Source organism: Lissotriton vulgaris, chromosome 9 (genome assembly GCF_964263255.1).
Source record: "Lissotriton vulgaris chromosome 9, aLisVul1.2, whole genome shotgun sequence".
NCBI classification, from domain to species: Eukaryota; Metazoa; Chordata; class Amphibia; order Caudata; family Salamandridae; genus Lissotriton; species Lissotriton vulgaris.
In genome coordinates, this window is record NC_141697.1 from 660,639,090 (window position 1) to 660,662,113 (window position 23,024).

Below are 23,024 nucleotides of genomic sequence, written 5' to 3' on the forward strand. Positions count from 1 at the left end.
CCATGAGGCACAGGGTCAGAGCTGATTTGCATATAGCCAGTGTCTAACCCAGGGTGGTGTGGAGTGCAAAAAAACGATGGATTTAGGCCCAGATCCTTGTACTGGGGTGAATGTATGACATTGTTCTACATTCTGTCCATCAACTGTGTTTTTTTGCAATTTTCACCCGAGTGTGCTGGGTATACTCAGACGTGAGTCCCAGGCTCTCCACACCACTGGAGTCAAGCTATCCAGGCTGATGAAGGCTGATAGCCAGAAACCGGTCCTTGGATGATTGATTCCGGTCTGGGAAAGACATGGCTTGGTAGTTTGGACTGGACTGTTCCCGTGAGGCACAGGGTCAGAGCTGATTTGCATATAGCCAGTGTCTAACCCAGGGTGGTGTGGAGTGCAAAAAAACGATGGATTTAGGCCCAGATCCTTGTACTGGGGTGAATGTATGACATTGTTCTACATTCTGTCCATCAACTGTGTTTTTTGCAATTTTCACCCCGAGTGTGCTGGGTATACTCAGACGTGAGTCCCAGGCTCTCCACACCACTGGAGTCAAGCTATCCAGGCTGATGAAGGCTGATAGCCAGAAACCGGTCCTTGGATGCTTGATTCCGGTCTGGGAAAGACATGGCTTGGTAGTTCGGACTGGACTGTTCCCATGAGGCACAGGGTCAGAGCTGATTTGCATATAGCCAGTGTCTAACCCAGGGTGGTGTGGAGTGCAAAAAAACTATGGATTTAGGCCCAGATCCTTGTACTGGGGTGAATGTATGACATTGTTCTACATTCTGTCCATCAACTGTGTTTTTTGCAATTTTCACCCGAGTGTGCTGGGTATACTCAGACGTGAGTCCCAGGCTCTCGACACCACTGGAGTCAAGCTATCCAGGCTGATGAAGGCTGATAGCCAGAAACCGGTCCTTGGATGATTGATTCCGTTCTGGGAAAGACATGGCTTGGTAGTTCGGACTGGACTGTTCCCGTGAGGCACAGGGTCAGAGCTGATTTGCATATAGCCAGTGTCTAACCCAGGGTGGTGTGGAGTGCAAAAAAACGATGGATTTAGGCCCAGATCCTTGTACTGGGGTGAATGTATGACATTGTTCTACATTCTGTCCATCAACTGGACCTCTCTGCTGCGTTCGACACGGTCGACCATACCATCTTGGTCGACCGTGTCGAGCAGGCAGGTCTCAGGGGCCCGCGTTGAGCTGGATCCGGTCTTTCATCTCGGGCCGCACACAATCGGTCAGACTGGGCTCCTTCTCCGCCCCCACTATACCCACCACCTGCGGGGTACCACAAGGTTTCTCGTTATCTCCCCTTCTCTTTAATGTCTACCTACGCCCTCTTTTGCACTCCCTGCGGAACGTTAATGTAACCATCTTTAACTACGCGGATGATTTGCAGCTCATCTTCCCTCTTAACAACATGGACTCAGTGGACGAATTCCAAAGAACTATGTCCCACATACTGAGTTGGATGAGCTGCAATCATCTGAAGCTCAACCCGGGCAAGACCGAGCTGGTCCTGCCCGGACAGAGCTCACTTAGTTGGAATTCCAACTTCTGGCCTACTAACAGGGGAGCGCCTCCCACTAAGTCGTCCGTGGTCAAAAGCCTAGGCATCTTCATCAGCGAGGATCTCTCGCTAAAAAGACAGGTTGGAGCGGTGGTATCCTCCAGCATCTTTCAACTGAAGAAAATAAGGAAAATTGCTCGCTTCTTCTCTTCAGCAGCCCTTACACAGATCGTTCTCTCCTTGGTGCTGTCCAGGCTGGACTTCTCTAACAGCCTTTACCTTGGCCTCCAAACTGGTGAGCTTAAGCGCCTCCAGCTTGTCCAGAACCAAGCCGCCAGGCTCCTTCTAAATATTCCCAGGAGACAATCCATCAGACCTGGCCTCAAGCAGCTACATTGGTTGCCAGTTGAGCAACGTGTGGCCTTCAAGGCTGGGTGTATTCTGTTCAGGTCCCTGAACGACTCTGGCCCTTCATTTATCAGAGATCTATTCAAAAAATACTGCCCCTCCCGCCACCTCCGATCCACCTATAAATCACTTCTGATTGTTCCTCCATTCAAAAGGAAACGCCTCGGAGGCAGCTGCTTCGACCACCAAGCTGCGGTTCTCTGGAACTCTTTTCCTCTTCATTTAAAACAGAACGATAACATCCTCAGCTTCAGACAATCCTTGAAAACCTGGCTGTTTTCTCAAGCTTACTACTGATAGCACCACTTTATTCCTTGACTGCATTGCCTGGTTCCTCCTACAGCGCCATGAAGCCTCCGGGCGTACGAGCGCTTAATAAATCCCAACTAACATTAACATTAACATTAACTGTGTTTTTTGCAATTTTCACCCCGAGTGTGCTGGGTATACTCAGACGTGAGTCCCAGGCTCTCCACACCACTGGAGTCAAGCTATCCAGGCTGATGAAGGCTGATAGCCAGAAACCGGTCCTTGGATACTTGATTCTGGTCTGGGAAAGACATGGCTTGGTAGTTCAGACTGGACTGTTCCCATGAGGCACAGGGTCAGAGCAGATTTGCATATAGCCAGTGTCTAACCCAGGGTGGTGTGGAGTCCAAAAAAACGATGGATTTAGGCCCAGATCCTTGTACTGGGGTGAATGTATGACATTGTTCTACATTCTGTCCATCAACTGTGTTTTTTGCAATTTTCACCCCGAGTGTGCCTGGTATACTCAGACGTGAGTCCCAGGCTTTCCACACCACTGGAGTCAAGCTATCCAGGCTGATGAAGGCTGATAGCCAGAAACCGGTCCTTGGATGCTTGATTCCGGTCTGGGAAAGACATGGCTTGGTAGTTCGGACTGGACTGTTCCCATGAGGCACAGGGTCAGAGCTGATTTGCATATAGCCAGTGTCTAACCCAGGGTGGTGTGGAGTGCAAAAAAACGATGGATTTAGGCCCAGATCCTTGTACTGGGGTGAATGTATGACATTGTTCTACATTCTGTCCATCAACTGTGTTTTTTGCAATTTTCACCCCGAGTGTGCTGGGTATACTCAGACGTGAGTCCCAGGCTCTCCACACCACTGGAGCCAAGCTATCCAGGCTGATGAAGGCTGATAGCCAGAAACCGGTCCTTGGATGCTTGATTCCGGTCTGGGAAAGACATGGCTTGGTAGTTCGGACTGGACTGTTCCTATGAGACACTTGGTCAGAGCTGATTTGCATATAGCCAGTGTCTAACCCAGGGTGGTGTGGAGTGCAAAAAAACGATGGATTTAGGCCCAGATCCTTGTACTAGGGTGAATGTATGACATTGTTCTACATTCTGTCCATCAACTGTGTTTTTTGCAATTTTCACCGGACGCGCAGCGGACGGGCGCAGCGGGCGCGCCGTTTGCGCGCCGAAGGCGCACCTAAGGCAAGCCCGTCTTTGCCCGTCCTCGCCAAGTCATCACCTCTCGCCAGTCCCCCTGGTCGTACTCCATCAGCACCCCTTCACTACGACAGGGAACAACTACTTGCCTGGAACTCTGGACGGACTTGTGCCCACATAACAGGTACGCTCGGTCTCACGTGCCTTCAATGTAAAACCTGTCATTTCACTACAGCCAACCCCCACCACATTCGACAATTACAAGATTTACTCCAAATTACCCCCATTACGATCCTCCATCTCAACGTCAGGTCACTCACCAAACATCATCTTGAGGTCAATACCCTCATACTGGATGAAAACCCTGACATCCTCTTCCTCTGTGAAACCTGGTTACGGGACGGCATTTCAGTCATACCTAACCTCACGCTTCCAGACGACTACCTTATGTCGACCCTAAAGAGGGATGGAAGAGGCGGAGGCATTGCTATAATCTACAAAAAACTATTTTCATGCTTATTCACCAAGGAAGAACTTCCCGACTGTGAATGTGCACACTTTAAGATTACTATAAATCCTAACTTCACCATGTCAGGCCTCTACATCTACCGCCCATCCAGACCTGCTTCAAAATACATCGAAGCTCTTCTTGAGACGGCAAACTCTCTAGTGACAAAAAATGCAAACTTCACCATACTAGGCGACCTCAATCTTCACTTTGACCTGCTTAATGATTCCACTATCAAAAATCTTCTTGCTGGCTTCTCCGCCCTGCAACTTAACTCTCTTATTCAAACTTCATCGCATCTAGCTGGTCACATCCTAGATCCAGTATTTTCAAACATTGAGGAGATTAAAACAGAGGCACCCCTACCGATGGGATGGACAGACCACTACCTTATTAAACTGACCATTTTAGTCAATAAAACAATGCACAAAATTGCACCTTCTCGCCGTCTAAAAAGACCATGGCACAAACTATCCATCAGTGATCTCCATACCACCCTTGGGGAATTCCATCATGAGACCAACCTTGATATCAACGTAACCTATAGCACATTCCATGATTGGATTACGGGAGGATTAGACGCTCTTATCCCAGCGAAATGGACGAAAGGACGTAGCTCACCGTCCAATCCATGGTATACCGATACCCTCAAAACCATGCGCAAAAACTGTAAAAGAGCCGAGCGCCTATGGAGAAGGGAATACAACAACGAAGATAAAAACAATTATTTACTAAAACAAAAAATGTACCACAAAGCCATCCGCGCCGCGCGAACCGCCTTCTATGCTGATAAAATCAATTCGAGCCCTACCCCTGCCAAAGAAGTTTTTAAACTTGTTCAAGAACTTCAGAGCTGCAAATCCCCCCCCAGCATCTCCTCTGCGCAACAATGTGAGGATCTCGCCACGTTCTTCGTTGACAAAGTACAAAAAATCCCTTAGCACTCCCCCAGCCCCACTAAAATCACTAACCCCTCCCCTAACTATACTATCCTGACCCACATCCCAGAAATTTCCATTGACAATCTCACCAAACTATGCCGAAAAGTTAAAACTGGTTCTCCGTCAGACCCCATGCGCCCGGCTCAATTTTTGGAGTCACTTAACTTTTTTCTACCTTCCCTGGCCTCTATCCTGAACCTCTCCTTCTCCTCAGCGAGTGTACCATCTGCCTGGAAGCAAGCGTGGGTCTCACCTATCATCAAGAAACCTACCCTAGACCCATCTAAACCGGAAAACTTCCAACCAATCTCTCTGCTTCCATGGCTGTCCAAACTCGCAGAAGCTCATGCGAACAGCATTCTGTCCCAACACATGGTCCAAAATAACATCCTGGACCCATCACAAAATGGGTTCAGACCATGCCATAGCACTGAGTCTGCTCTCCTGGCCACTACTGAGTACCTCCGGACGATCTTAGATGCCGGTCAAAGCGCTGCGCTGATTCTTCTCGACCTCAGCGCGACCTTTGATACCCACGACATCCTTCTTAATCGTCTGGAGACATTCGGAGTATCTGGCCTTGCCTTGGAGTGGTTCCGATCTTTCCTCAAGGACAGATCTTTCCGGGTCTCGGCACCCCCCTTTCTATCTAAACCCCATCCCATTGCACAGGGAGTTCCGCAGGGCTCTGCGTTGAGCCCATCCCTTTTTAATCTTTATGTGCAACCTCTTGCGACAGTGGCCAAAGAGTGGGGCCTGACACTGGTGTCGTACGCCGACGACACACAGCTGGCCATCACTCTTACGGAAGGCCCTTCCATCTCGGCCTCTAGATTTAAAAACGGTCTTTCCGCAGTAGCCCAATGGATGACAGACAACTGTTTACAGCTCAATGCTGGAAAAACAGAAGTGCTACTCCTTGGTAAAAACACCAGCCATTGGAATGAGCACAGGTGGCCGTCTTCCTCAGGCACCATCCCACCCCCCAAATCCCTAGTTAAAAATCTAGGAGTATGGATGGATGCCTCACTTAACTATCAGACCCACACCAAAAAAGTTGCTGGCACCTGTGTCGGCCTGCTGAGGAGTCTCAGCCACATACTTGGCTTTTTTGACGCTAAGGTCCGCCAGCTTATCATTCAAGCAACTATCCTCTCGCGCTTGGACTACGCCAATGTACTCCTCCTAGGCGCCCGCCAACAAAGGAGAGATAGCACGACTGCAACGCGTGCAGAACTCTGCGGCTAGAGCCTTAGTCGGCCTTCCTCGCAGATGTTCGGCCAGAGCTACAATTCGCAAATTACACTGGCTACCCGTTGACTCCAGAATTAAATTCAAAAACCCTTATCATGACCTTTAAAATTCTCAAACTCGGAAATCCAATACTGCTACGACCTCTTCTCACTCCCTACGCACCGTCACGTAACCTACGATCCTCTAACCAGCACCTCCTATGCGTTCCTCGCATAAAACTTTGCCGCATGGGCGGCCGCTCCTTTAGGTTTCTAGGAGCCAAACTATGGAACGATCTGCCACAAAATATCCGCTCCATAGAAAGTATACCTGCCTTCTGAAAAGCCATTAAAACGCATCTATTCCCTTTCCCCTAATCCTCCTCTCCACCTTCAACTCTCAGGCCAGGGTCTGTGGTTTCTCTAGCGCCGGGACGCCTCTTCGCTGGGGCAGCTGTTTGCGCTTTACCAAAACTATAGAATAGAATAGAATAGAATGAACCATTGCTTAAATATGTACAGCACCAATGCATTTTCTATGCTTACAACCAGTTATATTTCATTTTACAAATGTATTTTGGACATGTTTTTTAGCACTTCGTGTGTAGATATATTTTAGATATGTTTAATATGTTTAGGGTTTAGTAAGGTCGTACATACGAAAGTGGAGTGGGTGTTGTGTATCGATTTAGATTCCGTATGAATTTCCAGATTCATGCCCTTATATAGGTACAATTCACATTGCCCTTATTTAGGCATAGAAATCCAGCCCTTATTTAGGCATTGTCCATGCTAACCAAATACAGGCATGGCAACTTACATCCGTTCATCTACGTCACAACGAGTTCTTGGAAAACCAGACTCTCAAGCCTTTAAGACTTCCCCTTGCCTGGATATTGATTTCTCGAAGAACTCATGCCTCATTCATGAACATCTGTTCCTTAGGGGTTCATTCATGACGTTCTTATGCCTGACTTTTAGGTCAATACTGTCATTCCTCACACCTTCAAGGTATAAATATACCTTCACTTGCAATGGCAAGGCACTGTGCGGTTCGGCTACCTACTTGCACGACGCGGCTCGCGACAGCAAGACCCGAAGGAAGTCAAGTCCCCAACTGACGCACTGACCAAACGCTATCATCCTCCTTGCCGAGAATCCAGCTCCAGTGTTTCTGACTCCCCTTGCGGGGTGTTAGAGATCGAGTCCCGGAAAGAGATACCAACCTCTCTCATTCTGAAGTATGGAGCTGATTAGAACCTAGAGAAACTTTTGGCAACTCTTGGCATAACTAAACCAGACTAAAACAGCACCTACTTCCCTCGTACTAGACTTAGGTTAGGTACACTGGGGTAGGATTATTTTAGAAGCACTAGATGAGTATTGTAGCCTGTGTTATTTATGTATGTATTTTAATGAATATTTGTCATAGCTACAAGACATGCTATTACCGTTTTATTTAATTTTACTGCTAACGCTGTACATTTTGTACTTCGCATTCTGTCTTACGATTGCAGCAGTTCATATCTCTTGCATGAGAAATAAGACTGTTCAATAAACCCTTTTTATTGAAACACCCGTCTTCCTATTTCTGTGCAACACTCTGTAGAAACGAAGCATGCACGATCGACTGAGTGCATGTAGCTCGTAGCCGTCCTTGGAGTCTGAAATACCTGCAAACTGCCATTATTCCTGGGAGCCGGTGGACTGCGGTAATCTTTGCTGGAAACCTTTGGGGGATATCTCAGCCAGTCCGGCTAGTGGGAGCGGGACTGCGAGTCCCAGCAGGCTAAGCGCGTGAGTCACCAGCGCACCTGCAACTCTTCCCGCCCCACCCCCTCCCTGGTATATAGATCGAACTACTACCGCACACGCGGGACGCGCACGGGACGGAGCACGGGGCGAAGCCCGGGCCAAGGGCGGGCCCGTTTGTACCCGTTCGTGACCGGGCCTGACCGGACCGGGCCGCCCTTCTTGCATCTGCCTTATCCCATTTCAGTATCAGTGACAGGAGATGGCTGGTCGCGAATCGAGGAGTAAGTCCTCTCTAGCTGGAGGTGCTACAGTTGGAGGTATAGAAAAGTTCCTCATTAGAGCCAACACCCTCATTGATACCGAAATGAATGTCCTTGAAAAACGCCTATCAAAGGAACTATCGGCTATAAAGAGATCATCCCTTGGAACAATAGCTAATGCTAAAACCCCTGAGAGGCCCACTGATACAGTTATCAGCAATGTGGTTGATCAAGTTCAAATACCTAGGGAGGACAATTTGGCTGCACATGATCTGGACATTCTGGTTAATGAAATTCTCCCAGAAATTGATTTAGGGCCATATGTAGGTGGCCAGATACCGGTCGGTAACACCGAAAATAGGCAGTTTTCTGCGTTACCGACATTTATTTAGCCATGTGAGATGTACGTAATACCGAATAGAATCGATAATAACGAATCGGTAAAAAATTACCGATTCATTATTTACCGATTAGTAAATACCGAAACAATGAATACCGAATCGGAATGAACGAATCGGTAAAACCCCCAAAAATGCAATGTAGCAAACCTCGTTATTAACGAAGTTGACCAAAATTGGTAATAACGAATCAGTATTTACCACGTTTCAAGAGCATGTGGTAATCAGGTGCAATGCATAAAAACAGGCCCAATATGCATCTGTGTGAACACAATGGCAGGCCTCGACCTCATAGCAAGGCAGCTACGCTTGAGAGCAGCAGGAGTGAGGATCTGGAGACGTGAAGAGCGGGGGTACAGACTACGCATCACATTGTTCCAATTGACAGAACCTGAAATACATGAAAGATACAGACTGCACCCAGACACCATCCTGGACCTAATACGGGACCTAAGACCCTATCTGAAGCATCAGACACCAAGGGCCCACGCTATCCCCACCCATGTCCAGGTACTCTGCTGCCTGCACCTCCTTGCATCAGGAAGTTTCCAGGGTGTGATAGCTGCAGTCGGTGGAGTGTCACAGAGCTGTCTATCCCGTTTCTTCCACACCTTCCTGGACGCCATGATGGACAGAATGGAACATTACATTTCCTTCCCCAGTACACAGGTGGAGCTGCAGAGAACCAAGTGGGAGTTCTACCAACTTGCCCATTTCCCCCACGTAATTGGCTGCATCGATGGGACCCATATTCCCATCTGCCCACCTGCAGCAAGTGAATACATATACAGAAACCGCAAATCCACCCACTCAATCAATGTGCAGGTGATCTGTAATGCCAAATACATAATAACTGACATCGTGGCCAAATTCCCCGGGAGTAGCCACGATGCGTACATCTTCAGGAACAGTGGCATACATACACGTCTGCTTGCTGGTGAATTTGGAGACGGATACATACTAGGTAAGTAAATGTGACACACCCTGATGTACACCCTGGCTCAAGCTGTTGGTCACACAAATCAATGCCACTTACTTCTGTTCATAGGTGACAGTGCATATGCCCTCCAGCCGTATCTGCTCACACCATATCTCAACCCAACCACCCGAAGGGAGAGGAGATACAATGTGGCACATAGGAGCACACGCAACGTGGTGGAGCGCACATTTGGATTGCTCAAAAGCAGATTCCGTTGCCTCCACAAAACAGGAGGTGCACGTCTGTACAGCCCCATCAAATGTTGCAAGATAATTGCTACGTGTGCAATGCTACACAATCTGGCCACTAAAAAAGGAACAGCAGTTGAACTAACTGACTCAGAGGACGAGGACGAGGACAACCCTCAGCCAGAGCCCTGTGCAGCTGGTGTTGCAATTGAACATGATGGGAGACCAGAGACGGGCAGAGATTACGTCAAACTATTTCTGAGTGAGTAACGACACTGAGCCATTAACAGTTACATGTTGAGGTGTTTATTGGGCACACCTTCAGTATTGTGAGCATTGTCCAATTGTACATGGGTTACATCACCCATCACATGCATGTACACAGCCATAGTTCTTTACTTCCTGCGTCCACGCGCTGCACGTGGACGTTCCCCATCGACACTGTCTGGTGTGTTGGACTGTTCCTGTGCTGGCACATTTCGTCCACTACGCCCCCTGCACTCGGTGGGTGAGGGCGTAAGGCTACTACGGTTGGTAGCCTCCTCACTGTCCCCCCCTTCCATTGTGGACGCCTTAGCATTCTGCATGAGCTCTAGCACTGAGGTCATGGCCACCATCCCCCTGGCTACATCCCTGCTGCAATGCGCCATCTCCTCCTGCATGGCGATGGACCTGCGACACATCAGTGATAGTGTAGTGGCCAGCCGGGTCACCGACTTGGTATAGGCCTGGAGTCTCTGTCTCTCCCGGCGCCTGCCAACACGGTCCTGCTCAAGCTGGCTGCAGAGGTTGTCCACCGATGTAGCTACTCTCTCCATTCCTGCACACAAGTTCTCCCCCATAGCACTGATGCCCTTCTCCATCCTGTGCATATGCCTGTTTATGTTTGCCACCTCCCTGTGCATTGACTTCATCTCCCTCCATTGCAGGCGCTGGACCTTCAGCATGTTGCCTTCCAGTTCAGCAAACACACTGTCACCCTGCTCGGATGCTTCTGGACTGTCCGGCCTTGCCTTGCGGCGTCTTGATGAGATGTGGGCGCCCTCGGATGCAGAACCAGCCCTCTCCCTGTTGGATCTATCTCCTATGGGACTTTGTTCGCCCAATCTGCCCTCCTCCTCTGACTCCTCCATCTGCTGGAGGGTGACCACGGCATGCCTCCTGCCTGACCGTGGTGGTGGTGGTGGTGGTGGTGGTGTTGGTGATCGTCGCAGTGGGGACTGAGTGAGAGGGGATTGCGGCCCTCCCTGGCGTTGTGGTGATGGCTGTGTTGGCGGATTGGGTGGCTGTGATGGCCCAGAGCTGGTGGTCCCTGCAGGCATACTGTCATCATCATGTTGCCTCCCCTCTGGCCGACCTGCCTCTGCTGCCCTCTGCTGCACTGCGAGATGACTCGCCTGTAATGACACAAATGTAAATATACTCAATGCTATGTCTGCAATGGAATTACATTAAACTACATGCCTACAGAGCACAGTGGTTGTCCTGACCTATCCAATTACTTTACCATGCTATTGTGTATGCTGGCCTGACTGTCCTGATCATGAGTTCACACTGACTACATCACCCATAATGCATTGCAGGTAACCAGTAAGACACGGTGTGGGTCCTTTTACCACTATGGGGATTGGGGTTGGGGAGGGGGTAGCACAGCATGCTGGGCATGCTTCTTACCTTGTTTTCTTGCTGCTCTGGCGGAGCTATCTGCGTCTCCCACACCACTCACACTCTCCGGCTGGATGTGGACTCCACCATCTGTTCCAGTGGTGTTGGTGCTGGGGCTCGGTTTTTACCTCCACCTGTTTTGCCAGCCTGCCTCTGTCTCTCTGCCATCCTCAGTTTTGCAGTCTTCCTGAGGTCGTACCACCTCTTCCTGATGTCCTCTATGGTGCGCAGGGTCACACCTATGGCATTGATTTTGTCCAGAATGCCACTCCAGATTTGCCTCTTCTGTGACTCTGGCACTTGGTGGGACTGGGCTCCAAAAAACCTGTGGTGCTCTTGGCTGACATCCTGGATCAGGACCTCAAGCTCCTTGTCACTGAACTTGAGTTTTCTTTTTCTGTCTCCTCCCTCCTTCTCCCTGTCCTGGCTTGCCATTTCAATGCTTGTTATGTTGTTTTTCTGTCTTGCTTGTGGCTGTGTGGCTGTGTTGCTGCTGGCTCCTCAGCTCTCCTGCCTGCCTGCCTCCCTCACAGTGAGCTCCTGGTCCTGTGCACCTGGCTGGGTGTGACCACTTCCTGTTTGGGAGGTAATTGGGTGAATCAGGATTGGCTGATTCACCAATTTACGATTTTTTGAATTACCGAATCGGTATTTACCGATTCGGTAATGGATTCTCTAACACCGAATCGGTATTGGGCTTTCGGTATTGTTTTTTTTAACCGATTCGTTCAGATTCGGTATTTAATACCGAATTGTAACGAATCTGTAAAGTTTAACGATTTTTTATCTACATCGCGTTTACCGAATTCTTAAAACCGATTTGGTAAAATTCGGTATTAAGGATTCGGTATTCTCCATTTACCTACATATGGCCCTTAGTCCTTGACAACAATGTGTCTATCTCTTTCGAACCTGATGATACTAGTAACAACATTTTGCCTAATAGGGTTAATGAAGGGGCCGCCACTAAACGTAAGAGGTCCTATATAAGAAATCTGGCGGGAAGTCTAAATCAGCCAAGCATAAACATGACACCATCAATTCCCCAAAAAGCTTAACTCCACTCCTTAGCAAAGAGGTATCAATCGAAAACCTGGGAGCTCTATTCAAATCGCTCCTATTCCCTATAGAAACCAAAATGGAACGAATAGAACTCTGATTAACAAACATTAAGAAAGCCACAGCTACCATACTGGCTAAATCTACCAAGCCTAATATTTTGAGTATCCCGCCTACTACCCTTACTATTCCCGGTACACTTTTAGCGAAAGAGGCCCCCAATCCAATTTGCCCTCCCATAGGCCTCCAGGTCATAATCCAGTCTAATAATAATAACTTACCCCCCGCTACCATCTGGCCCTCCCTTAGGCCCTCAGGCCCCTATTCAGTCTAATAATAATAACATACCCCCCCTGCTACCATCTGGGTTTGTTCGGACAACTGCGAATGTAAATGGGCTAGCGGTTGATGGCCAAATAGACCCCACAAGCCATGATCTTAGAGCCCCTAGACCACGCTTGCCAGACCTGCCGCCCGAAGCTGATCGTTTTACGGTAGTTCTAGCAGGAGCTCCCACGTTGGAAGCCGGGGAGGCCGAAACCTTTAAATCACTAAAAAGCAAAGTTGTCAGATGGCTTAATTGGAACAGACCCCTCCCGGCCCATCTTCATAACGAAATCATTATGGTTAGAAGGGTGCTCTGGTTGGGTAAAACCGTAAAGACCATAAATGGGGACTGCATAACGGTCAGCTTTAGAGACCCTAGAACGGTCTCGCATATTTGTGCGGGTTTCAATAGATCCTTTGACTCCACCATTCAGACGCTCCCAGTGTCCTTTTTCTTTCCCCCTATTCACCTGTATCTTGATAGAGGTAGAGACGACAGGACTATGGTTGAGAAGAAGGGTAGACATAGAAGACATGATGTAAGACCGGCTATGATGCCCCCGTATGCCCCCTTCTGTGATTTCAATCGGTTCAGTTGTTTAGACGGTTTAGATGGAGTCAACTGACTATCCCCAGCCCATGTTCCAAGTTCTCCTTCTCCTGGCACCGGAAATAGTACACTGGCTGGTAAAGCCGAAACTAATGTAAAACCCACCGCTAATTGTATACCAATGGATGTAGTCTCTATAAGGCTTCCTTCTTTTACCTCCTTTACACCCATGGTCCCAGACCCCATGGTCACCAACCACTCAACAGCCTCTATGGACAACCCAGACAAAACACTACCATCTATAGTGCTCTTTAGTGCCCTTGAGATTGTAGAGCCTGCCCCTTGTCTTCCTGGCATCAAACTTGCTAGCTGGAATATTGCCGGTTGGAGACAGAAAGTGTCGTCTCTGGGTTGGAGGGAATCCCTTTCCCAATTTGACATCCTCTGTTTACAGGAGACCTGGGCAAAGTCGGATATCCTTTTTGATGGCTTTGTGCCCTATAATAACCCAGCGCAAGAGTCTAACATGGGTAGGGCAAAAGGTGGGCTTGTAATTTTACTCTCTGTGAACATTCCTGTACGTGTGAAATCCCATTTTATTGTGGGCTTCCACTCACAAATTCTAAGGCTGGAACATAAAAGGGGTCGTGATACTTTGTTGATTAACCACTACAATAACATGTTTGATGCCACGAGTACTTGTGTAGTGGATGAGCTCGAAACTGCTGTGAGGAAGATTTGAAGTGATACCCATAAGATCTATGATATCATTTGGGGTGGGGATTTCAACATCCGTACTTGCCCCCACTCCTTTACTAATGTCTGTGGGCTCGATGGGGTCAATGGGGAGAACCGGGCCCATTTTACCCACACTCCTTACGGAGACTCACTTAACACTCTTATGTTAAATATTGATTTATTGATTCAACAACAGGCCACGGATAAAGAGCGTAATATCGCACCAACCTTTGTTGGGAGGAATTCTGCCTCCGTCATTGATCACCTATTTTTATCAGTATATATTGCCCCACTTTGTACACTCCCGATTATTGTAGACTTTGGTAATAGTGACCACAATGCCATCACAATGTCGACCTCTATTTGGGGGACCAAGTCTAGTGATAAGCGGATGATAGTTGATGAGATTACCCCTTGCAGGAAAAATGGTATCCGTATCAAATGGTGTGGGGATAACTCGGAGAAACTTATGCGGAAGATTGTGGGGGCAGGTTCCGCAGTGATACTTAACTGTCTTGACTATGATGCTACACCCCGGTGCATTATTGCTGATTTCGAGAAACTGGGCGTTATATGTAAAAGGTCCCTTACCAATTTGCGAAGATTCATCAACCAGCGCCAAAGTTATTCCCAATAGAATGTTGGGGATTTCCTATGGAAACTAGGTCCTAACTATATATACCTACTGGCTACCGCCAGTAGGTAATGTGATAAAAAAATGTATATTCAAAGAAATATTAAGTGATGTGCAGTGCAGTGCTTTGAAATGCAGCGCTGTGATGTGCAGTGCTGTGCTCTGACGTGCAGTGACACTCTCTGACATGCAATGCTGCACTGTGCTGTGAAATGACGTGCAGTGACATGCCCTCCTATGCCACAATGGGATGTGCAGTGCTATTATGCAGTTATGTGCGTTGCAGTGTTCTTAAGTGCAGTGACACTCATGTGTAGAGCTGTACTCTGATGTGCAGCACTGTGATGTGCAGTGCAGTGATCTGATGTGTAGTACAATGTTCATTCATACAGTATATTGTGCAGCGCTGTGCTCAGCAGGCAGTGATATGCTCCTGCGTGCAGTGCAGTTGTCACACGCTCTGACGTGCAGCCTGTACTCTGACGTGCAGTGATCTGATGTTCAGTGCAGTGCTCCAAAGTGCAGCCACACGCTCCCGTGTGCAGCACTGTGCTCTGATGTACAGTCAGATGCTCTTGCGTGCAGTGCCTCTGATATACAGTGCAGTGCTCTGACATACAGTCACACACTCTTGCGTGCATTGATGTGCCCTGACGTGCAGTGCTGTGAAGTGGAGTGCTCTGAAGTGCAATGACAAACTCTAACGTGCAACACTGTCATGTGCAATATTCTGACATGCAGCGCTGTATGTGCAGTGCTCTGACATGCAGTCACATGCTCTCGCATGCAGCTCTGTGATGTGCAGTGCTCGGACGTGCAGTGCTCTGACGTGCAGAGCTGCGATGCGCACAGACCACCGTGCCGCGCTGCACCAGACCGAGGATTCCCTCGATGGCAGCCCCCCCTCCTGCCCCCCGCAGCGCGTCATCAGCAGAGCTAGGAAGCGGAGGCCCCCGCCGCCACCGGACGCGCTGCAGCTCATCCCGGTTCCATTAGAGGCTGCCTGGCTGCTGGGAGCAGGCGGGGGAGAGGGGGGACGGCAGCGGTCACACCACACACCTGTGCAGGCAGGGCTGCAGGAGGAGCCAATGAGCGCTCAGCAACGACGTCTCCTCTTTTCCCGGGGCTCCTCAGCACACGGGAGCCCCGCACCAGCCGGCATCATTATCCGGTCTCCCCCTTGGCATGGGAGACCGGCGGGCACATCAAAGGCTTCCCCCAGGCAGGGGGAAGCGGAAACCACGTCCTCCCAGCCCCGCCAACAACCAGGCGGCGGCCATCTTGAGGCGGCTCGGGCCGCGGCGGTGATCTCGGGAGTAAAACGAGGGGTGGGCACCCTCGAAATTAAAATAAAACACATTAAAATAAAAGAGAGAAGCCCCCCAAACCTCCCCCCCCCAAAAAAAATTCCAAAAATTTGCGGGGGTGCGTGCACAGGTGCGCGCTTATAGATATATAATTTGTTTCTCTTTTACTTTTCTCAGGAACCACTGGAGGGATTTACACTATTTTACCAAAAGCGTGATCTGCGTACCAGACACTACCATTTTGACAAGTTTGGTGTAATTCCCTTCAGCGGTTCAAGCTGTAGCCGTGTCTAAAGGTCCTATGGTAATGAACATGGGGAAAACACGTTTTGGGACCCCCCTTTTTTCTCAGCCCCCACTTGACGAATCCCCCCAAACTTTCAGGGAAGGAGCGGAGCGGAGCGAGCCATCTTCTTTGAGAAATTTGCGAAGATTCATCAACCAGCGCCAAAGTTATTCCCAATAGAATGTTGGGGATTTCCTATGGAAACTAGGTCCTAACTATATATACCTACTGGCTACCGCCAGTAGGTAATATATATATATATATATATATATATATATATATATAAATATATATATTCACTGAAAAAACCATAGGTTATAGACCATATATAGTTAGGAATTCGCATTTACAAAACCTTATTTTACTCACACAAAACCATTGAAATTCCATATATAGTTAGTTGCACTAACTATATATCGCGCACCCGCAATCCACTGCTGATGATGTCACATATTACATCATTCATGACATGGTCAGTGACATCACTGATGACATCACTGATGACATCTCAAATGACATCACTGATGACATCACTGATGACAACATCCAGTGACTGTATGTTTCTGTAAAGTTAAAATATGTCTTACATATTGAAGAATGAGTGGATGTATAAGTGTCTGGATGAAGGATTTAGTAGGTGCATGACTGACTGTATGAGTGAGTGATTAAATGTGTCTCACTGAGTGCATGGGTTAGTGACTAAACTGTCTTAATTTGTGCATCATTATGTCTGTTGTTCTGTAAACTGTTGCATGTGTTGATAAGTAGCTATATGAGTAACTATATGGGTTATTGATTGGTTGCCCAAGTATTTGTATGGGAGACTGAGTGTGTGTGTGGGTGGCTGGGAGGTGTATGACTCTGTGCATAGATGTGTGAGCAGTTGATTCACTAGATGTATGGTTTCAAAAGTGCATGTGGAAACAGCTGTATGGGCGGTTGACTGTGTGCATGAGTGTATTGGTGAGTGAATGGATATCTCAGTGCTACATGTCAAAGTAAGTACATATGTAAAACACAGTACATGTGAGAGTTGACATATATAAATAACTGTGCATAAGAGCCAGTGAATGTGTGAGTGGCTGTATGGATCATTGTGAACTTGTATCAGGGATTGTATAAGAGAGTAAATATGTGTTAGTATATGTTTGAATAAGTAAAGTTTGTATAACTGTATAGTTGAGGAAATGGAGGTGTGATTGATTCTTTGCATGACTCACTAGGTGTGTGAGTAACTCCATGGATGAGTGACAGTCTGTGAGTGTCTGTTTACACTGATTGTATCTAAGGTTATATTAGAGTCTGAGGAGGTTCATCGTATTATCACATGAATGATATCATCAGTGATGTGATCAGTAATGTCAAATGAGATGTCATCAGTGATGTCATCAGTGATGTCATTTGAGATGTCATCAGTGATGTCATTTGAGATGTCATCAGTGATGTCATCAGTGATGTCACTGACCATGTCATGAATGATGTAATATGTGACATCATCAGCAGTGGATTGCGGGTGCGCGATATATAGTTAGTGCAACTAACTATATATGGAATTTCAATGGTTTTGTGTGAGTAAAATAAGGTTTTGTAAATGCGAATTCCTAACTATATATGGTCTATAACCTATGGTTTTTTCAGTGAATTTTCAAGGTTTTGTAAATGCTAATTCCTAACTATATATGGTCTATAGCCTATGGTTTTTTCAGTGAATATATATATATACATACATATATAAACATATATCATCTGTATATCTATATAAATACAAACATAAATGCATGCATACATATACTTATATGCATACAGATGCATGTTATTTACATGAAAGTTGAAAAAACATTAATAAAAGCAAAGCTAAAAAGCCACCTCATTACAAACAGAATGGCTTTAACTTAAACGAGGGCGAGATCTATTGCATTTTCAATGCTTGTTTACTTTGGTTCCATCGAGAAGGCATTCAGATGTGTCACACATTTCCCATAAATTCTGAATGTTAGCACTCTAGTTGCACATTAGATCACTGTAGTAAAGCTACTGCTCACCAGGGACGTCTGCTGCTGGTATTCAAAGTGCATGTTTCAGTCTGCATGTCAGAATTTTTTTAATGAAATAGAAGAGGATTTGAGAAGTCACTCAAAATGATCCCTAATTTTTCTTTCTGAAGCACTAATCATACTTTCTATGGCAAAATTAACCCCCTCATGTTGTTCCTTTTTAAATTGAGTGTTTTCAGACTTACCACTTCATTCCAATCAAGATGGCTTCTGGTGTGCCATACTTTTGTCATAAGTAAGACTGTTAGCGCTCTAGTTGTTCTTTAGAACACTCTGGGACATTCTGTCATTGGGCTATACTTGGGGTACATCTGGGTGATATTTGGGCTACATTTAGGCTCTTTTGTCTCTGGTGGCCATCTTGGGAGACTGTATGTCAGAATGTTTTAATGAAATTGAAGAGGGTTTGAGAAGTCACTCAAAATGTGCCCTAATTTTTCTTTCTGCAGCACTAATCATAATTCATATGGAAAAATATACCCCCTCATTTTGTTCCTTTTTAAATTGAATGTTTTAAGAGTTACCACTTTATTCCAATCAAGATGGCTTCAGGTGTGCCATACCTTTGTAATAAGTAGGACTGTTAGCGCTCTAGTTGTTCTTTAGAACACTCTGGGACATTCTGTCATTGGGCTATACTTGGGCTACATCTGGGTGATATTTGGGCTACATTTGGGCTCTTTTGTCTCTGGTGGCCATTTTGGGAGACTGCATGTCAGAATTTTTTAATGAAATAGAAGAGGATTTGAAAAGTCACTCAAAATGTGCCCTAATTTTTCTTTCTGCAGCACTAATAATACCTTCTATTGCATAATATACCCCTTCATTTTGTTCCTTTTTAAATTAAATGTTTTAAGAGTTACCACTTTATTCCCATCACGATGGCTCCAGGTGTGCTATACCTTTGTAATAAGTAGGACTGTTAGCGCTCTAGTTGTTCTTTAGAACACTCTGGGACATTCTGTCATTGGGCTATACTTGGGCTACATCTGGGTGATATTTGGGCTACATTTGGGCTCTTTTGTCTCTGGTGGCCATTTTGGGAGACTGCATGTCAGAATGTTTTAATGAAATAGAAAAGGATTTGAGAAGTCACTCAAAATGTGCCCTAATTTTTCATTCTGCAGCACTAATCATACTTTCTATGGCAAAATATACCCCCTCATGTTGTTTCTTTTTAAATTAAATGTTTTAAGAGTTACCACTTTATTCCAATCAAGATGGCTTCAGGTGTGCCATACCTTTGTAATAAGTAGGACTGTTAGCGCTCTAGTTGTTCTTTAGAACACTCTGGGACATTCTGTCATTGGGCTATACTTGGGCTACATCTGGGTGATATTTGGGCTACATTTGGGCTCTTTTGTCTCTGGTGGCCATTTTGGGAGACTGCATGTCAGAATGTTTTAATGAAATAGAAAAGGATTTGAGAAGTCACTCAAAATGTGCCCTAATTTTTCATTCTGCAGCACTAATCATACTTTCTATGGCAAAATATACCCCCTCATTTTGTTTCTTTTTAAATTAAATGTTTTAAGAGTTACTACTTTATTCCAATCAAGATGGCTTCAGGTGTGCCATACCTTTGTAATAAGTAGGACTGTTAGCGCTCTAGTTGTTCTTTAGAACACTCTGGGACATTCTGTCATTGGGCTATACTTGGGCTACATCTGGGTGATATTTGGGCTACATTTGGGCTCTTTTGTCTCTGGTGGCCATTTTGGGAGACTGCATGTCAGAATGTTTTAATGAAATAGAAAAGGATTTGAGAAGTCACTCAAAATGTGCCCTAATTTTTCATTCTGCAGCACTAATCATACTTTCTATGGCAAAATATACCCCCTCATGTTGTTTCTTTTTAAATTAAATGTTTTAAGAGTTACCACTTTATTCCAATCAAGATGGCTTCAGGTGTGCCATACCTTTGTAAAAAGTAGGACTGTTAGCGCTCTAGTTGTTCTTTAGAACACTCTAGGAGGCTGCAGTAGAACACAAAGGAATCAACTGACAGTCTCTGTCCTTGTTGGATGTACATGTTTTACTGAGAATGTCAGACTTCATTTTCACATGACTGAGAAAGATAATGTGAATTTACAGAAAATATGCTTTCAGTTTAGCTTATAGATCCCCTTCCAAACCACTGTGGGAAAATCATGAGATATTAGTTTTCTTTCAAACAATATTCATGATATCACAGCAGAAGGTTTTTTCACATGGTAAAATCACCTTAGAACCCACCACAATTCCTAAAACGAGTATGGTACCATCAACAAATGATTTATAATGTAACTAAAGTCCTAAAACCCTCTATTAACTACAATGCTTTTTAATGAGGTGCTATCATGTATATTGGTCCCAAGATGGCTGCCAACACTTCTTGGATGAAGTGCTGACAGCCAATCAGATCAGATGTGTGGTTAGGCTCCGCCCAGATATATATCTTTTTTTGAACCTAAATTACTCAAAATCCACTGGAGCACATATATTGAGACCTAGCAAAGGCACATCGAGCTAACAGTCCCTACAATTTTGCCAAGTTTCGTGCAAATCCATTCAGCCGTTCGAGCTAAAAGTGAGGCCAACCGCCCTATGGAAATTAACATGGGAAAAACGCGTTTTGGGACCCCCCTTTTTTCTCGGCCCCCCCTTGATGAAACCCCCCCAAATTGTCAGGGGCTGCTCAGAAACAAAATGTTCCATTTTCCTGAAAATTTCAGCCAATTCCGTCCACAAACGCCAAAGTTATTAGACATAGAATTTTCGAAAATCCCATAGAGAAAAAATCCTAACTATATATACCTACTGGCGACCGCCAGTAGGTAATATATATATATATATATATATATATATATATATATATATATATATATATATATATATATAACCTACTGGCAGTCGCCAGTAGGTATATATAGTTAGGATTTTTTCTCTATGGGATTTTTGAAAATTCTATGTCTAATAACTTTAGCGTTTGTGGACGGAATCGACTGAAATTTTCAGGAAAATGGCACATTTTGTTTCTGAGCAGCCCCTGAAAATTTGGGGGGAGTTTGTCAAGGGGGGGCCGAGAAAAAAGGGGGGTCCCAAAACGCGTTTTTCCCATGTTAATTTCTATAGGGCGGTTGGCCTCGCTTTTAGCCCGAATGGCTGAATGGATTTGCACAAAACTTGGCAAAATTGTAGGGACTGTTAGCCCGATGTGCCTTTGCTAGGTCTCAATATATGTGCTCCAGTGGATTTTGAGAAATTAACGTTCAAAAAAAGATATATATCTGTGACAGCGCTCCGGTTCGCGTACTTGACGCGTAACGGAACTTCGCGAAGCGAAGCTGATTGGCTCTCCGGTGTCTGTCAACATTCTAAACAGTCCGGAGCGGCCGCCATCTTGTCTCTCGGTAGGATTGAGAGACAAAAGGTGGTGAAAAAGGAAGGGGGAAATGAAGGAAAGGGGGCAAGGTAGACCCCTTCTGACCCCCTAGGATTGATGAGGGGGATATTAAAGTGCCCCGGGGGGCAAAAAATAAATAAAAAAAAATTTGCGATTTTTCGCGGTAGAGGCGCTTCCCGGTACGCGAACCGGGCAGCTAATCGGCAGCGTAACGGGAGTCCGCCTTGTGTTTTTGGAGCGTCCGGTTTGCGTACCGGGTAGCGTTCCGGTAAGCGTAACAAGGGGAAAACCAAGAGAAACAGTAAAATAAAATTTAAAGGAATAGATTTCCACCAAACTTGGCAAAATTGTAGGGACTGTTTGTTTGATGTGCCTTTGCAAGGCCTCAAGATATGTGCACGTGTGGATTTTGTCTAATTAAGGTTAAAAAAATATATATATATCTGTAAGCGTGCTCTGGCGCGCTTACGTTACGGGTTTTGTTTGCGCTGCAGAGACGATACGTCACGGTTATGCAACGCGTCATGAGACGTCTCACGTGGCTACATGATACGTCACGTAATAAAGAATATATTTTACAGCTAAAGATATTAGCTTTTAAAAAAACAATGAAATTCACTGAAAAAACCATAGGTTATAGACCATATATAGTTAGGAATTTGCATTTACAAAACCATGAAAATTCACTGAAAAAACCATTGGTTATAGACCATATATAGTTAGGGATTAGCATTTACGAAACCTTAATTTACTCGCACAAAACCAATGAAATTCCATATGTAGTTAGTTGCACTAACTATATATCGCGCACCCGCAATCCACTGCTGATGATGTCACATATTACATCATTCATGACATGGTCAGTGACATCACTGATGACATCACTGATGACAACTCAAATGACATCTCTGACAACATCACTGATAATATCATTCATGTGATAATACGATGAACCTCTTCAGACTCTAATATAACCTTAGATACAATCAGTGTAAATAGACACTCACAGACTGTCACTCATCCATGGAGTTACTCATACATCTACTCAGTCATGCAAAGAATCAATCACACCTCCATTTCCTCAACTATACAGTTATACACACCTTACTAATTCAAACATATTCTAACACATATTTAATTTCCAATACGATCCCTAATACAAGTTCACAATGATCCATAGAGCCACTCACACATTCACTGGCTCTTATGCACGGTTATATATGTCAATTCTCACATGCACTGTGTTTTACATATGTACTTATTTTGACATGTTGCACTGAGATATCCATTCACTCACCAATACACTCATGCACACAGTCAACCGCCCATGCAGCTGTTTCCACATGCACTTTTGAACCCATACTTCTAGTGAATCAACTGCTCACACATCTATGCACAGAGTCATACACCTCCCA